Source organism: Zea mays, chromosome 3 (assembly GCF_902167145.1).
Source record: "Zea mays cultivar B73 chromosome 3, Zm-B73-REFERENCE-NAM-5.0, whole genome shotgun sequence".
NCBI classification, from domain to species: domain Eukaryota; kingdom Viridiplantae; phylum Streptophyta; class Magnoliopsida; order Poales; family Poaceae; genus Zea; species Zea mays.
The window spans coordinates 199808126-199815365 of NC_050098.1; positions in this window are offsets into that span (position 1 = coordinate 199808126).

Below are 7240 nucleotides of genomic sequence, written 5' to 3' on the forward strand. Positions count from 1 at the left end.
CACTATACCAAAAGAACAAAATTATGAAGCATACATCATGTAAGCTTCTTCCTAATAAGAATGATTTGTTTACACTAAATTGAAACAAAAAATATTTTGATCCTATACAGGCGATTAACATTTTCTTCTCATAGAGTATCATAAGACAAAATAGGAATAAAACCATGCAAGAGCTGAAAATGTCATAAAAGACATACCTATCAAAACGTTTGGTGCCAATGGCATCTATCTCATCGATAAACACTACAGTAAAACATAAAATCTCCGACGGCTAGGTTATCTCCAACGACTTCCATAGAAGCCGTCGGAGATAAGATTATGTCCAACGACTTTCAACGGCCGTCGGACATAAGGTAGTACATCCGACGGCTGAGAAAAACACTGTCGGACATAAGCTTATCTCCGACGGCTGTCAGACAAGCCGTCGGACATAAGCTTATGTCCGACGGCTTTTACCTCAGCCGTCGGAATTAAGGGATTTTAATCCCACGGCGCCGAAACGAGCCGTTCCATTTCATCCACTCCAACATCGTTGTCGGTCGTCCGCACGCAAGAAGTTGTCGTTGGTGCTGCCCCGCCCCGGCCACGCCAGCGTCGGCCCGCCCGCGCCCCGGCCGTTCTGTCCTGCCGGCGCCCTCCCCTACGACTACCGTTGGCGCCCGCCATCACCGGCGCCAGTCCTGGCCCCCGCCTACGCCTGGCCCCGCCGGGCTCCAGCCGCCGGCGTGGACCCCTGCCCCCGCATCCATCATCGGCTCCCGCCTCCGCCCTCGTCGTTGCCTGCCCCGCCGGAGCCGCCAGCGCCCGCCCGATCTTACCATCGGATAATTGAGAAAATTTTTTGTAGTATAAATTTGTAGATGCATTGATTGTTTGCTAGTAGTCATTATTTAGTATTGATTGATTTGTATGTTAAATATTGTTTAGCTTGTTATGTCCGACGGATGGAATTAGATTATGTAATTAAAGTTGCATGTTTTAGTTTACTTAGTGGTGTTTAGATAATTTAAACTTTTAATTTCCGAGGGTAATTATTATGCCCTCGGAAATAAGGCCATTTTATATGATTTGTCACCCATGACAATGTTATGTCGTATAGAATATTGTATTTGTGGTTTATTAGTTGAACTTCGTAATAATGTTTTATGGTTCTAGTTATTATTATAGATGTAGGGGCATGATTTACTTAACTAATCAAGTTAACGTCTCGTATCTAGTATGGAGGAGGATCGTCGATGGATGTATGAAGGTTGAAAGAAAAGAGGTGCTCTATCAAGTGAGTGGGTTGCCAAGACTGACACGTTTCTCGACCATGCTTTTGCTCGGTCAGAGACTGGAACCGATGTTAGGTGCCCTTGTAGCAAGTGTCGGAACATTTATTTCCTTGATAGAGCTTGCAGTGTTGCGTCAGCAGGCAAAGTACCACCAATTAGTTTTGAGGGAACAAATGGAGTACCAGAGACAACAAGCTGAGTACCAAAAGAAGAAGGACGAGTATTATGCAAGCCTCCAGACCCATAATCAAGTTCTTCTCTCGGTAAGTTGAAGTAACATTTTGTTCATAACAACTAAAAACACATGATGTATACCTTATTTTCTCAACAATGACTTGTATATAATTTGTAGCAACTGGCACAACAAGCGGGTGTCCCGATGCCGACATATGGGATGCCGCCTCCGGACTTTGCACTGCCGATGCCAATGTTGTCGCCTCCACCTCCGCCTCTGTCACAATTTCCTATGGTATGTCACCTCCACCTCCGTCTCATATGCCTTATGTGTTAAAATAAAAAACTTAGTGGTTAATATTTCATGTGTGTGTTATAGGGATTTCAAACACCACCCGCTTCAGTTGCCGCACCTGGAGATGGGTCTGGTCAATATGACGCATCGTATTTTTGGGTGAACAACCTTTTCAACACCCATAGTCCAGCTGGAGGAAGTGGCTATAACTCAAACCAACCAGGTGATGGATATGAGTGATAGTTCATCAAATGCGTTTGATTTGAAACTATGTGACTATTCATGTCAAAGACTATGTGTCGAACTATGTCAGTTTTTAATTTGAAACTATATGTTGATGTAAAAAAATTGTTGCAACTATTTGGAACTATATGTTTGTGAATATGAGGTGATGTTAAATTTGTGAATGTGAATACTTATGTGAATTGATGTTTGTGAATGTAATTGTGAATGTGAATATGTGGTTGTATATGCAATCTGTGTACATGTGTATGCAATCTGTGATTTTTTCTGTAAATGTCAGAAATTTATAAAAACAATATTTTTTGCAATTGCTGAAATTCGTTATGTCCGACGGCTTAGTTTAGGCCATCGGACATAAGACCCTGTTATATCCGACGACCTACACTAAGCCGTCGGACATAAGAGTTGTGGGTCCCGTCCGTGGTCGTTAAAACGGTTACCGAGAACTATCTCCGACGGTCTGACGTGGCCGTCGGAGTTACGTTATGTCCGACGGTCGCTGTCGAACATAACGCTATTTTCGATTTATTATGTCCGACGGCTAAAGACTGTCGGAGATAACGCAAAACCATCGAAAATAGTCTATTTCCGACGGTTTCGTGCTTATGTCCGACGGCTTTGACCGTCAGAGATTTTATGTTTTACTGTAGTGAAATATAATGTAAGGGCCTTTCTCTTTGGCAAACTAGAATGCATCCTGGACAATTGCTTCATCACCAATAAACATCTGAACCAGCAAGAACACCGTTACTATCCTACTTGAAAATATAAACTATGCTCAAGATAACATCAGAATAGAAAATATTTTCCATGGTAATGCAATGTCTCCAATGTATCTTCAATGAAAATGGACCAAATTTCAATGTTAGTCATGCAATAAGACTAATATTTTAGTTAAACAACTAAACCATGCAACGTATCATAGAGACAAGGAATTATATACAAAATCCTAACAATTCATCATGCACGGCATATAACTGGCAACTGATTAAACTTCGACAAATAAACTTTGGACTGACAAGCTCCATAATAACAGAAAGATAAAATGCACAGATCTATTTTCTACAATAGTAACAATATTGTATGTACAAAAAAAAAATATTAAGACACGCAGGAACACACTATCCTTAGCAGGGGCGGGCCGGCAAATTTAGAGGCCTTGTCCTAAACTTCAAAAGAGGCCCTATTTTATAGAAAAAATATAATCGAAATTACATTGTAATAGAATTCATGTATTCTGAATTACAAAAGGTTTACTAGATAACTCTTATAACTATTTATATTAAATCTATCCGTTTTTACGAATTATATTGTAATAGAGCATATAAAGAAACATACGTATTAATAGATGTATTTGAAGAGCAACAGTCTAGCTGCTAACTGAGTTCAACTTAGATGGTGTAATGTTAGTTTACTTATTGATACATATTATTGAGATAAGAAGTTTTTTAGGCCCTCAGAATTTTAGGCCCTATGCGGTCGCATTTGCCGCACGTGCATGTGGCCCGGCCCTGATCCTTAGTTAAGTTAACAAATAAACTATGTTCCGTAGGTAGAAAAGCACCAAGAGTCCAAGACATTCAAAACTTGCTTCTAAGAACATTTGCATAAGGAAACATTGCTTTAAGACCATGCTATAGTACAGGTGACAACTGAAAAAAAAACAAAATAATAGCAGTTCCTGAAATGGAAACCGAGAAGAAACAAAAAAATATTTGTCTACATAAGAAAAGGAAATTAACCAAGATGATGCACCCCGTCCGTGCTTAATAGATATTCTCTTGGTTCTCGAATATTTGTCGTCCGCTAGTTCACTTTTAAACTAAAACACGATAAATAAAAAACGGATAGAGTAGTAGAGATAAGTTGGATTTTTATAATCCTAAAAGCAAACAAACGAGGCTAAAACCAGCGCCACCAACACAAATGATTAGATCCCACAGTGCAATCGATAGTCTGCATGGACCGTTGCACCCCATGTTAACCCCACAGAAGTACTTTGAAGGGAACCTAAACCCGAGACCTTCAGTAAAATCAGGATCACAACTGTTGGTAGTGGTACGGACCACTTTTTATCTACCATTTGTCTACTAACTCCTCATTTTGTGGTCACCGGTTACTATTTGGAGGTTATTTCTATTCACCGAGAGGTTAAGCATTGCAATGCATTTTGAGTAGATACACATCTAAGTAAAACCAAACAGATGTCGCTAGGACACTTTTATTTATTTATTTACATAGATCGCGCAGCATCCACCCTTCAATGTTCTACACTGCCTGCTGGCCACAAATCTGCATTCCGTGATCCAGCAAGAACCCATGTGCGCACAATCGTCTGGAAATTCCAGCTTGCTCAAGGCACTACGGTGCCCCTCAAGTACGATTGGTTGAATAATAACTAGAGAGGAACACTCAAACATCCAGACGATAAAGACATGGAGGCAGAGGAAAACAAACCTGCGCCCACGAGGCCAGCACAAGATCTATGTCACGAACGGCACCGGCAGCAAATCAGGCAACCCCATGAGTTCGGTGGACAGCGGTAGCCGGTAGCCCCAAACCAAGGGGGACGGACTGAGGAACACAGAGATGGAGAAATTGCAAAGCCCCCAAATGCGAATAGTGGATGGGGAGGACGGGGAAGCAGACGTTAAAGGCATGAAGGTACAAATCTCTGGCCGATCACAGCGCCGACTCCCATCCTCGACAGTGCCGAGACGTGCGGGAGAGGTCGGCGATGCAGAGCACGTGACCACGCCCTGCCTTGCATATATCCTCTCTCACAATAGCTGAACATGGTCCTACGTGGATGCAAGGGCCCACCAGAGCTGCGACAGATCGACCTCTTCTCGGTGACGAAGGCGAGCACGGGCTCTTCTCGGTGACGACGTAGCGTGTGGACGAAGCGCGACCGGGTTAGAACGGATGCTGGCCCCGGCGGTGGAGTGGAACCCACCGTCGCGTTCACCGGAGGGGGGCAACGCTTGTGGCCCCTCACCGGCCACGATGGAAGGCAAAATGGGACGCGGCGCAGACTGGTTTGGTGTGGACGGTCGCCTCCACCGAAGGGCAGCGAGCCTGCGACGCCCATGGCCACAAACGGCCGCGACGGAAGGCGAGGAGATGGACTATGCGAGTGTGGGGGTGTATGTGTGTGTGTGTGGTGGGGGGTGGGGGGGTGCTGCGCTCTTGTGGCGGGAATCGCGGGCAAGGGGCATGTCGCGAGCTCTATGCCATCGCGCGTGGGTGACTTCGGTTGCAATAGGATGGAATGAGATAACACGATATCTTAAATAAGATTGTTTGGTTTAGGATCAAAATTTAGAACATGACTATTTAGTGTTGTCCCCAGTTGTCCCTCAAATTTGGAGGGATGAGAGGGGACGTCTCTATTCTAGTTGTCCCGTAACCAAACGCACCAGAAGAGGCTATCCGCAGCGCATGACTCTTCCATTCCCCCTCCCTGCTTGTGGAGGCGCCCTCTATATAGCTCCCTATGCGCTACAGTACAAGAGTTGTACGTAAGAATTCGCTAGATTCAACGTGAGCAAACCGACCCCTTATATTGAATGTTGTGCTCGTATTATTTGTTAGTTGGGTAAAAATGATGTTGGATGATGAATAGGTGTGGAGAATAATATTTTATAGTTGTGGTGGGTTGAAGGGGGAGAATTTAGAGACAACCGCTGCGGGAAGGAGAAATATATAGGATGAAATATAAGTGACGTGGCTGCATAGTATGGTATAGGGGAAAGTTTAGAGGAGAGCGCTGCAAATAGTCTGATGGGGACGGGAGGTTGCGGGCGCGTGTGGATGAGGCGGTGGGTGAGGGGAACGGTGGCGGGCAGCTGCGTGGAGGGGGTGTATCGCGAGTGGGGGAATGATGTCATCTCTGGTCTACAATAAATCTTTAATAGGTAGTATAAATAAGATTATAATTGATAATTAATTCTCATTAGTAGGTTTCTATAAAAAAATGGTCGTTTATTTAGAGATCAAATAAGTCTCTCTTTTTAAAGGGAGATTGTATCAATCTAATTAAACAACATAATTATTTTTGTGTGACTTCAAGGGTTATCTTCTATATATTTCTCGCTGTATCCTCCTTGTGCATGGACACGATACATGTCTACCTCCGTTCTCAAATATGCCACCGTTGATTTTTTTAAAAAAACTTTGACCATTCATTTTATTCAAAATATTTATTCAAAAATATAAAATTTTAATTCAAGTACAAACTACCTTAAGTAATAAAACAAATCACAAAAAATAAATGATAGCTCATTATTTTTTTTAATAAGACAAGTGATTAAAGTTTTTTTTTAAAAGTCAACGGTGTCATATATTTATGAACGGAGAGAGTACTAAATATAATAAATACCATTCCAATAATAAATCACCTACAAATCCATTTAATCTAAACTGTGCTAGCGTGCGGTAGCTGACTGTGGTTCAGCTGGCCCACGATATTCTCTGCAGACCAAATTCAGTGGACGATGGGTTCATGAATACAGATGTCTGTTTCCCCTCGGATAAACAAGTCAGGTTTGTTTTATTTCGTTGTTTAAGAAATTTTACTGCCATGTATTTTCGTTAGAAGATTTTGTTATGGCAAAACCTGCCCAGGGCGATCTCATGGGAGTAAACTCAGCCCATTACAAGTTTCATATGCACAACATTGAATTCAGCACATGGGCTTTACGTTATTTTGTACTGCCTATAGTATTTGAAGTGCTACAAATTTCGTTGAGCCTTTACTGGACTTATTGTTGTTAGCAAAAACCCATGCGTTACAATGGAAGACAGAAAGAAAAACTATGATCCACGGGAAATATGGCATGTTATATTCGCATATAGTCTGTAGCATAGGTAAATATGGAAAGAAAGGATACCATTTCGTTCATGACATTGCTGGTTGTCAGCTTCAACCTGAGTTGGGTTTACCCTTCCTTCTTATTTATAGAGGGTATTTTCACATTTCCAACATACCCACATATACTGATATACATAGAGCCCAATCAATCGACCAGGGGCAAAATTGTCCAACTCTGAATCTGATGATATGATAGTCATGCTCCCTTCACGAATTTGTTTTTCCTTGACACAACTTCCAAGATTGTTTCACAGGTTGCCTTCAATTCCCTCAAAAACCGTGTCATCGGGTTTTGAAACCAAATACATGAAAACGTCACTGGATGTTTTAAAGCTCAACCACCAAATCTTCGTAGATAGCATACTTTATACATGTTTCTCA